Source organism: Chlorocebus sabaeus, chromosome 22 (genome assembly GCF_047675955.1).
Source record: "Chlorocebus sabaeus isolate Y175 chromosome 22, mChlSab1.0.hap1, whole genome shotgun sequence".
NCBI classification, from domain to species: Eukaryota; Metazoa; Chordata; class Mammalia; order Primates; family Cercopithecidae; genus Chlorocebus; species Chlorocebus sabaeus.
Genome location: NC_132925.1, coordinates 34,217,784 through 34,231,090, shown reverse-complemented (window position 1 = coordinate 34,231,090; position 13,307 = coordinate 34,217,784). Strand labels below are relative to the sequence as shown.

Genomic DNA, 13,307 nt, shown 5'->3' with positions numbered 1-13,307 from the left:
GAGTCCTTTGCTGTTCTGTTCATTCCGTTCATTATGAAACAGCATAAGCAATGGCTACATACACTAACCATTATCCTAGTTAGGTTGTCAAAGTTAGCTTAATGCCGACTTTATTTTCTGTAGTGACACTGAACAAAATGTTTCTTCTGAAAGGTCTTAGTTAGACCTCTGCCCTCCCAACTCCTGATCACAGTAGTAACCAACCTCAAGAAGTCATTAGTGAAGACTGGAACAATATCCTGTAACAAGTCAGCTATGAAGAAATTGGCATAGTTTGTCTCTTTGATTCATGTTCTTATGGAAATAATGGGTTGCAAAATAAAACTACATTTCTTTCTCTCTCAAATTCATTTTTTCACTGGATCTTCTTTGCAAGTTACATTGGAATGATTTTATTTTTGTTTTTCTTAACAAAGTTCGAATAACACCCAAAGGCTTTAAAAGCCAAAGTCCATCTTTAGATATAGCTTTCTTCTATAATGTACTGCCAGTTTCTTATGTATGTGTATTTTTACCTTCCTGATGCCTTCGCCTGTTGATTGGTACATGTTAGTGCTTTGCTTATAAGAGTTGGGCAATAGTTCAGTGATCCAGTCCAAATCTGGGCCATAGATAGAATGGACTCATCTTCTATTTAAGAAAAGTGGCAAACTGCTTTAAATGAATTTGGTTCAGACAAGGTCATTGGAGCTGTTCATCTAACCCTGTGCTGTATGTAATGGACGCTTCTGCTGAGCTCCAAAGCTATAAGGTAAAGAGACAAAGAAAGCCACTAACTTGCCACCCCTGTTAGACCTTATCTGTGAGTCTGTTATTAGATTTACATTTTTAATCACATGGGGCACATTTTGGTCATTTAAAGGAATTGTTTATTGATTCTCCTATTGTCTTTGAAGATAGTCCAGGAAATAATAACAGTGATTTCATATATTACTTTCTGGACCTTTAAAAAACTTTTTCTTTAATTGGAAATTGAGTTTATATACATATTCAATAAGAGGTTTATGAAATATTCAGCAAATTTCTTAGACATTAAAGAATTGTTAGACTGTTTTACTCTAGCTAATCACTATGTTAAAACTTTAGTAAATTTGGGTACATTTTTCCCAATTTTATTTGTGTTATATGCAGTTGGCAAATTGAATCAAAAGTGTAAGAACCATATATTACTATTTTGAATTTAATAACTTACCAACTCTCTGTATTGCTTATTTCTCTTTAAACTGTAGAATGTATTTCACTCAACTGTATGGTGATTCTGTATAATTTTTAGGGTTAACATTTTATAGAATTTTATGGAATCATACAGAGTTAAACAAGACTAGAAAAGTTATTGAATTCATTCTCCTGACTGGAGGCAGAGCTGCATTTATTTTATCCAAAATAGATGAAGATTTTTCCTATTTTAAGAGAGTCAGGAAGAAAGAAATTTCAGAACTGCTCTTAGCAATCTATTTGATTATTTACCACTTGCATATTTAGAATGTTCATCTTTAAGTCTAAAATTCTGCACTGGACGGTTTAATGTCATTTTGCCCTAGGACAAAAATGCTGATCATTATCCTCTTTGTAACAACTTTTCTTATAGTCAAAAAACTATAAAGACACACTTCAGCTCTTTCTTCCCTGAGCTAAATTATCCCAGTTTTTTAAACATTTACTTTTGTTTTTATAGCTCTTTCTATACCTGAGTGGCAAAGGGGACTATTTTTAAAAGTTCTGTCATATATGATGCCTCTTAGAGAGGCACTGCATATTTTAATTTCACTGTGCTGATGTGGAAACAGCCACAACTTTTTCATTATATGCTGATGGACAGGGCATTTGTGTTCATTTAACCTTGAGGTTTAAACTTGTTCCCGAAAAAGTAACTGACTCATAGCATTGGCCAGACCCAGGAATAAAGAGCATCAGTTTTCCTAATCTTCAAGCTCATCTTGCCCCCACTCCTAAAATGCACTAAAATTAACTTTTCCTTGACCTCTCTCTGGTGCTATTTATTTACTGATTTAACAACTTTCTTCTGTCATCTCTGCCTCCTAAAATAGATGGACAGCATTTATTCAACAAACATTGGAGTGTTGTGCTGTGTTTCACACACTATGCTAGGCTTGGGAGATTCAAGTGTGAACTGTTAGCTGACTCAGGGACATAAATGTCCCAGGCCATGTTCAGAGAGGAGCAAATAGTCTGTCACTGTATATAAAGAAGTAGTGGTGGGAAAATTTTTCTTAAAACTAGAGAGGTGGGCCCGAGCCAGATTGTGAAAGGTCTTGGAGGCTCTTAAACAAATAGTTGGTAGTGACAAGTCTAAATGATTAGACCACATGATAGCAGTGCCACACCTTTCCAGCATCCCTTAAGGAGATAAGCTTACTGTAAGTCAAAGGTCCTGGTACGTCAATCCATTTGGAATTTACAGAGCTGCAATTTCAGTAGTTTAAGGTATAGAAGAGAAGGTTCTTTGGAATCAGATTGTAAAGGGTTCCTGAATGTCATCACGCTAAGGAATTGTATCTATTTTAGCAGCGATAAAAAACCATCCTAAATGTATTAAACAAATTCGGTCCTTGCCACCCCTCCCAGCACTACTGCTTTCATTTCATTCTAGTCTCTCAGACCCTATCCCCAAAAGCATCAAGAAGGAACAGGGAGACTCACATGGGGTGGGATGGAGTGTTACATTGTATCTTGGCAATGTCTCAGGCGCAGAAGCAGTCCCAGACCTAATTGCTGAACTTTAAAATCTTCTCTCTTTATTGATTATAACCTTATTTCATCATCAAAATTTTGAAGACAGGCCATTTTTTAGGATTGTTATCATAGCATCTTAAGAGACCTCAGTATCATTCTCTTATTGTTCTTCTTGAGATGGATCCAAAATAATGTGGGTTTTGGAAAGCAGACCCCAAGATATGTATGACCATTTATGGCATTTATAGTCTCCTTCTTCCTGACCAAAAAGAAATGAAAATACATCAAGAATCTGGCCTGTAGGAAACCCCAAAGTATCTAGAGAGTGATGGCACAGGTTCTGTATGCACATATAAATACCCTTGCATCTGGCTTTATCTTGTAAACCTTTCGCCAAATAGAAAACAGAGAATTAAAAACTCCAAATTCAGAATGCATGAAATGTCATTAAATCTAGTACAAATTTTTTGGAATCTGTCAGATAAAGGAAATCATGTATCCAGAGTAGAGATGGAATATCAGTTGACAGGCACTTAATTTTGAGAGACATGTAAATCTAAAAATCTAATAGTGCCTCATCCTTTGAAAACACTGGAAACCAGAAAGGTATTAGGCAAATCAATAAGGTAAAAATCATCATCCTAGTATTTGGAATGACTCCCACATTAGAATTAATTAACGCAATACTTCTAGAACATTAAAGGGATGTTAAAACATTATCTCTACACATAGAAAACAAACATGTACACCCATCTAACTTTTAGACAGAGTAGTTAAAGAAAAAAGATTGGAAATATTAATTAAGATTGGAAATAAGAGGTCATTTCTGTCCTGTTGTCACACCATTTACCCTCTTCAGCTAGAAGGGTAAGTGTTGAACTTCAGTTCATCCAAATTCCTCAGCTCTGTCATCAATGCAGTGACACATTCTAATTTTCTGACTCATTTGTGATGAATAATCTCTCCCTTTTCTAGTCACAGTGCTGAAAGTAACCAATTTTTGTGTGAGTTATGATTACTTATTTTCCCTTTTTTTATTGCACTATTATTGTTTTCTCTTAGCAGAATTTGTCTCACTCTTTATCACCCGGTGTGAATCTCATGTTCAGAAAAGCCCATGGACAGTAATAGTGCCTAGGATTGGAGTTAGTCAAGAGGAATGAGAGTCTGACGACCCAGATTCCGTTTTTAACCCAGCCAGATACCTCAGCTGGCAAGTGGTTCAGCTTCCTCACCATAAAATGGGTATAATAATAGCTTTCCCTTACCACTGTGAAATATTTAGAATGCAAATCAAGCCAAACCTGTCTCCTTCCAAAGAGAAGCTTAAACTAGCCTGCGTAATCCTGAATGAGCCCAGATTCAAGGGGAAACATAAAGTGGGAAACACCTAAAGGTAGTGTAATTTAGTGGTTAAAAATATGTAGACTTTGGAATGGCACACACTTATTCAGATGCCAGCAGCTGTATGATCTGAGCTAAGTTTCCTAATTTCTCAGATTTCCCTTTTTTCTCTAGTAAATTGGAAGTAACAGTATTTTCTCTTGTAGTGGGGATTAAATGATATGCTGTTAACCATGCTTCTCAAACTGTTCCACTTGGGTGATCCTCAAATTAGAGTGAGTGATCCAATACTAAGGGTGCCCGCCAAGACATTGCTTGAAGTCGTCTGCCACAAACAAGACTTTTCAGTGAAGTCTCAGGTTTCACCCAAAAAATATATATACAAATTTTGCTTTCAGTGCCTCAATATATTCTTGTTTGTTTCACTCAACCAGAAGTTCCATGAGGACAAGAACAGTATCTGTTTTCTTGTTTGTATAACATCGAATGAATAGTTATTGGATAAATGAATACGTGTGCAAATAAGAGTTTAAATTACTTGCCCACAAGGAATACTGACCCTCCAGGAAGACAGCTATGTATTTATTATTTATTTTGTGGCTTTTTCTACTCCCGTTACACTGCTCACATTCCTGGGTATACTCATATCCAAATTTGAGAAGGATTTCAAAGTATCTGAAGGACTCAGTAAATAGTGACTCTTATTATCATTATCATCTCTCTGCTCAGTACTCCTCTACTCCATTGTTGCCAAGGCTTTGTAAACTTTTTTTAAAAAGAAATTACAAAGGACTAGGAAGGTAGGAGTCTGGCAGGCCTCCAAAGAAGCCTGTGTGGCTCTAACCACATACCCTTACCCACTTAGAACTCTCTTTTTTATACATTTTCTTTGCTCCTGGCTTTAGTTTATAGTGTTTCATTAAAACTCTCTAGAGATGAGTAGCTATGGGATTGAAAGAGGGTTTTCTCCCCTCTCTGCCTGGGCCAGGGGTTCCTAACCTGGGATTCATGAATGGCCTTCATAGAGTCTAGGAGTTCTTGAAACTTGGTGTTTTTGAGAAGTTATCTGGAGAAAGATTCTTAGGGATCTGTATCACTTCAAAATGTTGAAAACCACTGCTGTAGAACTTTATGTAAACTACACTAGAATTGACTTCAAAGTTACAATTAATAATATTTTTGATTCTTTGAGATTGACACCATATAATAATTTCAACTCATAAATTATATGATGAAGATTAAACTTCACTCCTCATCATCTCCCTCTCTCTGCTCATCCCCCACCTTCCACCCTGATGTTTTAATGTCCTGAATTACTTGGGCTTTACAGTTTTATACTCTGCTAGATATATTTATGCTTTGAACCAAGTGTGCTTAATGCAAATATTTTTAATCCTCTGTGAAACCATTATAGATAATTCTTTGCATTTCAGATAAAAACTTATAGACATATAAGGTGAAGATCACTGAAGTGGAAAGAGCATGTATCAATGAAATACCAATTTGAATTGAGCAAATATAAATCTATGTAGATTATAACATATTCTCAGAATTACATAGCAGATTATAATTCAGTCAAGAAGTACGCATCTTTTGATGCCCATGAACATTTATGAATTGTGTAAGAACTCTGAGATTAAATTTTTAGCCATAGTGTTAAGTTTGGGATCAATATTATCATTTTATATTAACATATAAGTACAACAATTATATCCAATAAAAACTTTCCATTTAACTTGGCTTTAATTTGCTTTAGACTGTGACATACACACTGTGATTTTTCTCTCCATTTTGGATTCCTATCATTGACAGCCAGCCTGTGTGTCATTTGACATCCAGGAAAGATAGTTTTTCACTCCAGACCTTGGATGTATTAGCCAATTTGGGTACAATTTACAATGATCTCTTTTGAGCACATCAAAAATTTAATTTTGACTAATTTTATTAATAAATGCTCCTTGAAATTTAGAAAAGAAAGTTATGTGCTTAGATATAAGAACACAAACACTAGGTATAGTTTTAAAAGAGCATAATATTGTTGAGAGTTACTGAGTTTATAACATGCAACAGAAAAATAATCATTGAACATATTTCATAGAAAATTGCTAACATTTTCTTCTCCTTCCCAAAGGTTAGAATAGACAGCAAGTCCAAAAAAGGAAGAGGGAAAGAAAGAAAGAGAGAGGAATGTGGGAAAGGAGAGAGGGAAGGGAAGTAAGAAGGAAGAGAGGGAGGGAGGAAAATGGTAAGAAAATAGGTCCCAGTGCCATAGTCTAATATCCTGGCTTGTAGAGAAGACTAGAATATAGCAAAACTTAGAGCTTTAAAATCTTTGAAGACTAGTCAGTCTTTTATATATATATTTCAAATTTGTATGTACTTTCAATGAATCATACATAATCTAATTATCTTGCTTAAAATTTTCATTAAACTCATTAATTTTGTGAAACAATTTTAAAGCACTGGAGATCTTCAACCTCCCATGTGTTAGCATGTATAATGATCCAGGCTGGAGATTTTCATCTTAGCTCGTCTTGTCACCATCCTTCACACCTGCATGTACTTGAGCGAGGTTTCACATTGACCACAAAGGGAAATCATTTCTTTGAAGAAATCTCTACAATAGTGCAATTGTCACAAAAACTTTCCAGGAAAGGAGATGTCTTTAATTGCTGGTTTTCTGCTTTAGCCTTTTCAGTGCAAAGATACTTAATCATGTCCTTCTACTTGATCTCCTTTAGTGAAGTTTGTTTTGCATATTTCTGGAGGCCTTATGTGAAGTTGTTAAAATCATGGTGTCAGACAGGCAAGATTGAATCAGCCTGTATTAAATCCTTGATATGTTTTAGTGGGCTCCAGGTAGAGGGACCTGCTTTGTTTTCTCAGAATCTTTTTTTGGTTTATTAATTTCTCATGGGTCTCCCCCTGCTTCAGTTTTATCCTTCTAAGAGAAGTTATCAAAACACTGATGGGTCCCGGCGTGGCGGCTCATGCCTGTAATTCCAGCACTTTGGGAGGCCAAGGTGGGTGGATCACCTGAGTTCAGGAGTTCGAGACCAGCCTCGTCAATATGGCAAACCCCATTTCTACTAAAAATACAAAAATTAGCTGGGCATGGTGGCACGTGCCCGTAGTTCCAGCTACTCGGGAGGCTGAAGCAGGAGAATCGCTTAAACTCAGGAGGCAGAGGTTGCAGTGAGCTGAGATCGTGCCACTGCACTCCAGCCTGGGTAACAGAGGGCAAGTCCCTCTCCAACAACAACAACAAAAAAGCACAATGATGGGCAGACCGGTCCTACAATAGCTTTTTTTGGCCTGTGATTTTTTTTTTTTTTTTTTTTAACAGAGTCTTGTTCTTGTCACCCAGGCTGGAGTGCAGTGGCACCATCTGGGCTCACTGCAACCTCCACCTCCCAGGTTCAAGCAATTCTCCTGCCTCAGCCTTCCGAGTAGCTGGGATTACAGGCACCCACCACCATGCCCGGCTAAGTTTTGTAGTTTTAGTAGAAACAGGGTTTCACCATGTTGGCCAGGCTGGTCTCAAACTCCTGACCTCAAGTGATCCACACCCCTGGCCTCCCAAAGTGCTGGGATTTACAGGCACGAGCCACCGCGCCTGGCCTGCCTTGTGATTTAAAGAGTGAAATATCGGATTTTAAACATAGAACAATAAAACTGTTAGGGTCAGCTCCTCCAAAATCTGAAATTTTCATCACCAAACAGTGATGTGTTTGGTGGGACAGATGATTTGTGTAAAATCACTTTACAGATTATTTTCCACCATACAGGGGACTTTCTAGGCTGGTGATAAGGAGTAGAGGCAGTTTTAGAAGGCAAGCCCAGGGCAAACTTAGGACTGAGTTCTTAGCAACACACGAATGTATTGAATTTCTTCATAGGAACTTCTGGACATTAAACATACTAAATATACCTTAAAAGAGACAAAGTTCATCAGGGTTTGACTCATCTTTGTCAAAATTAGCTAAAATTGATCATGTACTATATAGTAAAGCTTTTACCTATTCTAATCAGTGGTGCCCAATAGAAATGTCTACAATAATAGAAATATTTTCTATCTCTGCTATCCAGTAAGGCAGTCACCAGCCACATGTGGGTATCGAGCACTTGAAATGCAGCTGCCAAGACTGAGGAACTAAATGTTTAGCTTTTTATTAAATGTTAAATAATTTAAATTTAAAAAGACAAATGTGGCTAGTGCTATTGTATTATATGGTAACATAGCTCTACCAAATCCTATTGAGAGGTGACAATGTGCTAGCAGCCCTCACTCTCAGCGCCTCCTCGGCCTCGCCATCCACCGGCGGCGCTTGAGGAGCCCTTCAGCCCGCCACAGCACCGTGGGAGCCCCTCTCTGGGCTGGCTGAGGCCTTCTGCTTGCAGGGAGGCGTGGAGGGAGAGGCGCCTGCGCGGCGCTCGCGGGACAGTGTGAGTTCCGGCGGGCGCGGGCGCGGGCTCGGCGAGCCTAGCACACTGAGCGGCTGGCCGACGCCTCCGGCTCAGAACAGTGAGGGGTTTAGCACCTGGGCCAGCAGCTGCGGAGGTTGCGCCGGGTCCCCCAGCAGTGCCGGCCCGCGGGCGCTGCACTCAAATTCTCACCCGGTTTAGCTGCCTCCCTGCGGGGCAGGGCTGGGATCTGCAGCCTGCCATGTCTGAGCTCCTCCCCTGCGGTGGGCTACCGCGCGGCCTGAGCCTCCCGGAGGGGCGCCGACCCCCGCTCCGTGGCGCCCGGTCCCATCGACAGCCCAAGGGCTGAGAAGTGCAGGCGCGGCTCGGGACTGGCGGGCAGCTCCGCCTGCAGCCCTGGTGCAGGATCCACTGGGTGAAGCCAGCTGGGCTCCTGAACTGGATGGGGACTTGGAGACCTTTTCTATCTAGCCAGAGGATCGTATGTGCACCAATCAGCACTCTGTATCTAGCTAACCTAGTGGGGACTTGGAGAACTTTTCCGTGTAGCATTCTGTGTCTAGCTCAAGGATTGTAAATGCACCAATCAGCACTGTGTCTAGCTCAGGGTTTGTGAATACACCAATAGGTACTCTGTATCTAGCTAACCTAGTGGGGAGTTGGAGAACTTTTCCGTTTAGCGCTCTTTCCTGCTCAAGGATTGTAAACACACCAATCAGCACTCTGTCAAAACGGACCAATCAGCTCTCTGTAAAATACACCAATCAGCTCTCTGTAAAATGGGCCAATCAGCAGGATGTGGGTGGGGTCAGATAAGGGAATAAAAGCAGGCTGCCTGAGCCCGCAGTGAAAACGCGTTAGAGTCCCCTTCTGTGTCGAGGAAGCTTTGTTCTTTCGCGCTTTGCGGTAAGTTTTGCTGCTGCTCACTGTTTGGGTCCACGCTGCCTTTGTGAGCTGTAACACTCACCGCGAGGGTCCGTGGGTTCATTCTTGAGGTCAGTGAGACCAAGAACTCACCAATTCCAGACACACTGTGTGATAATTAGAAAAAAATTGACAAAGAAAGGTCTTTGCACTCCTTATGCTGGAAAGTACTGTCTTGGTTATCATAGCTGAGGGTGTTTTATAAAGTTTTTGTGAAGCTGGATGTCCTTTATTTTGAGGCTAGAAGTGACAAAATAGGCTCCTTTAGGAACAACCAGTCTCATCTATACCTAGATTTGCTTGCTTTCTTCCCATTATATCATTTTGCTTTTATATATCGGTTTTGCATAATATATAGATTTGCTTTTAATTCCTTATTTTTTCTTTGATTTTCAGATCTTTGACCATCAGTCTGTGACTTGCCCCTTCTCTTTACGTAAGTAAAAGTGATTTATTTACCTTTAAAAAAAAAAGCGTTGGGTTTAGAAAATTGTGGTCTTCATTGGCATATTTCCTAGATGATTTTGTTGTGGTTTCTAGTGCTTCTGTAGTGTGTATTAGTTTCTTTTGCGTTTGGAGTTTATGCTGTTGGTAGTTGCTAACCATGAGGGTGCAGAAAATACCAGCAGCCCAGACACCGTACTTCTATAAAGGCTGCCCTTTACTTGGCTGCAGCTGCTGTTTGCAAAAGTCACTGCTCTTTTAAAGTATAGCTTGTATTATTCAGCCAAATACCAGCAACAGTTGGGCTTTTGCTCCCCTGTCAATCATTGGGCAATTATGTATTCTTCAGTTATGTACCCATCCCTAAGTCCAGTAGTTTTTAATTTTAACTTCTAGATCAGAGCTTTCATTTATTGACAAAATTTCTAATATCCCTTTACTAAGAAGTACAAGACTGTAAAGTAAATAGGCTAAACTTTTGTGCAAAATTTTGAAGTCTACAGGAGAAAAAAAAAAAGAGATCCCAGATTCACATGTGCCAGAAGGTTTATAAAGGTACTACTCTTTTTTAGAAAAGATGGAAAGGCATTTGGGGGAAAAAAAGACCATTTGATTTTATATGAAAAAAAGGGAACGTTAATTATTTAAAGTTCAAACCAGGCTGCATTGAATGGGTTTAAATAAATTTCATTTTGAACTGCTTGAAAGAGATTCTAGGCCAGTGAACGGAAATAATCAAAGTCACTTATAAGAGACACCACCCAAGAGAATCCTACAGGTAGTGATAGTCACCTAATGTGATAAATAGTTATCATTATCGTCTGGCTGCTTCCCACTCTCAGGTGAGCACTGTCCCTTATTCACATTATATATTGCTTCACTGACTCCTCACTCCAAGGTGTTTCTTGTATTATAATCATTTGCACAGAATGGAGGTTCCCATGGCTATTTTGTTTGTGCATGCCTTCCACTAACATTCCTAGAAGATAGTGGCAAATATATTTAGGGAGGCAGAATCCTCCAAAGGATGCTAAGGCTAAAATGTATCGTGACAGTTTGACAGAGAAAGGCGATTGATTAAACTCCCCAAAGACTGGAGCTGTGTATAATGCATTTATACAACAGGGGTGGGTCCTACCTGCCCCTGACAAGTCTTGTTATTCTCTATTTCATTGTTGATAGAGTGGGTCTGTTAATGCTTTGGAGGATGTCAATATGCGTGCTTATGGTTACCACTTTATATCTGCACAGCCCTCCCCTCAGTTACCTAGCACTGCATATTTCTAGTCCTCTGACTGGCAAATCATTTTTGTTACAGTTCTTTTGTGTAAAAACAGTTCACATAATAGCTCTGTGTTAGACAAGGCATTAATCCTCACATCACCGGGATGAGTCAGCACAGTGCACTCCTGCCCGCACGGCTCAGCTATTGTGACGTCAGTGCTATAGGGCGAGCCTCAGACACAAGCAGTACAGGGGACCTGTGTCACCAATTAGGAATCAAGGGGGAGACTTTTGAGATAAAAAGTGTTGTTGAAAGCCTGTCTCTGGCTCATAGGAAAATGCAAATCTGATTCTATGCTACATCAATCATCAGTCGCGTAGCTTCTAGAAATATACTATTTTTTAACTACACATAAGACTGGGGGAGTGACCTGTAATGAGCAGATAATCCGTTCGTATACCCATGACCTCGTCCCATCCCTGGGCCAGGCTTCATATTTGCTTGGCTTGTTCCAAATCTTGAAGCTGCTGTCATATCAGCAGGGTGACCGGGCTTATGACAGTCCTACTGTCCTAAAGTACCCCACAGACACAGCTGATAGTTGATGGCTCCAGGTTGGTGCCCCAGAGGCCCAACAAAAGGAAAAGAAATGTCCAATGTCCCTTGAGAACAGATCAGAACATTATCTCCCCAGTGCTTTGACTCCAAGTGCCTCTTCAATGGCCTCCTCTAAACAGGTACAGAATTCTGTTTGTTCGATCTTCTATTCTTAGCAGTGCATTTAGTCCAGTATCACAATCTGTATTTGACCTGGATTTCAATAGGAACTGAAAAGCTGTCAGATGTTCTCCCAAGAATTTTCCATTCCATTACTGTTTAGCAGAAACAAAGAGGAACCCTCCATAATCTGCCATGCTACCTTGAAGCGGGTAGCACAGACTTACCTTACTTGGGAAACCTGGATCTTATGAGTTAGGTCTGTCTACAATTCAGATTCAGATGTATTCTCAGGGCAATATATTTCTGTATTGAATATTAAGTCTTGAAAAGGGTGTTAATTTACAGCCTTAATGGCATTCTCTGTTAAAAAGACCTTCCTCCATCACAGAATTTATCCCTCACTCTTACTGTCACCCCAGCCAGTCACCAGCCCCTGCCATACCCATCAGAAAGTGCCTTACTGCTGGGATCTTCTGCCTTCATTAGATTGCTAATGGGCTCCTACTATGCTTATAAAAGCTAACACTACTACTTGGCTTCGTTTTGATTAATTATCATGCACAGCTCTTTATTTAGTTTTCATTCAACAAACATTTATGGAAAGCTAGTCACTATGCTTGGTTGTGGAAACTCTGAGATAAATAAGAAATGCTTTCTTTTGTTAGAAATCTCAGTCTGATAGGGGAAATAAATAAGTGAATAAAGACTACAGCATATGATAGACACTGAAATGCAGGTATATACAAGACATAGTAAGAGGAATGAAGAAGGAGTGCCCATTTGCATGTGATAAGTTGCCCAGGCTGGGTCTTAAAGTCAGAAGAGTAAATTGCAGTTTACCAGGTAGATATGAAAGAGCAGAAAGAAAAGTGGATCATAATTGAGAAAAATGTAAGAGCATTTACAAAATCAGGAGGTGTTAAGTAACAACAAGATCCAGAGGAGTGAATAGTTCGGTGTGGTTGAAACATGGTGGTTGAAAGAGTAGTATGAGATTGGGCTGGAAAGTAGGCAAGGGACCTTGCCTACCATATGGAGGACCTTGTATGTCATGCAGAGGAGTTTGGACTTGATCCTGCAGGCTCAAGGAGGCTTTGAAGAATTATAAACATGTATGTTTTAGAAAGAGCACTTGGTGAAAGTGGAGAGGCTGGCTCAGAATAGGGAGGCCAGGTCAAAGGTAAAAGCCGAAGGCCTGAACTGTGCTGTAGGGGTAGGATGGAGGGGAGCGGCTATTTGGTAGTGTCAAAATAGACATTAACCTTTGTGTAATTCCAGCGTATCTTGGCCTTTTACATAATCTTTGCCTTCTAGGAGAAAGGCTGATACATTGTGTGGAGTCAAATTTCAGACCAAAATACATCCTTATGGGATCTTCAGCAAAGACCTCAATTTGAATATGACCTCACTTTGAGCTACTGCCCACTGGTCGCCAGGCTCGTGTACCTCCTACTGCCCGTGGTGGGTGTGGGGGAAGAGCAGGCAGATAAGGAGAAGACATTCCCAGTGTCCTGCTTTTCTCTTCTTTCAC

At 39.9% G+C, this 13,307-nt stretch overlaps 1 protein-coding gene across 13 annotated transcripts in view; it reads left to right on the top strand.

The window, feature by feature from the left end:
• ZBTB20 (zinc finger and BTB domain containing 20) overlaps positions 1-13,307 on the top strand; it is an 830,675-nt gene that overhangs the window by 633,772 nt on the left and 183,596 nt on the right. For all 13 annotated transcript variants that reach the window (XM_073009742.1, XM_073009743.1, XM_073009736.1 and 10 more), the window contains one exon: positions 9,784-9,823. The gene's annotated coding sequence lies outside the window, so the exon portion shown is untranslated. The remainder of the gene's footprint in view (positions 1-9,783; positions 9,824-13,307) is intronic.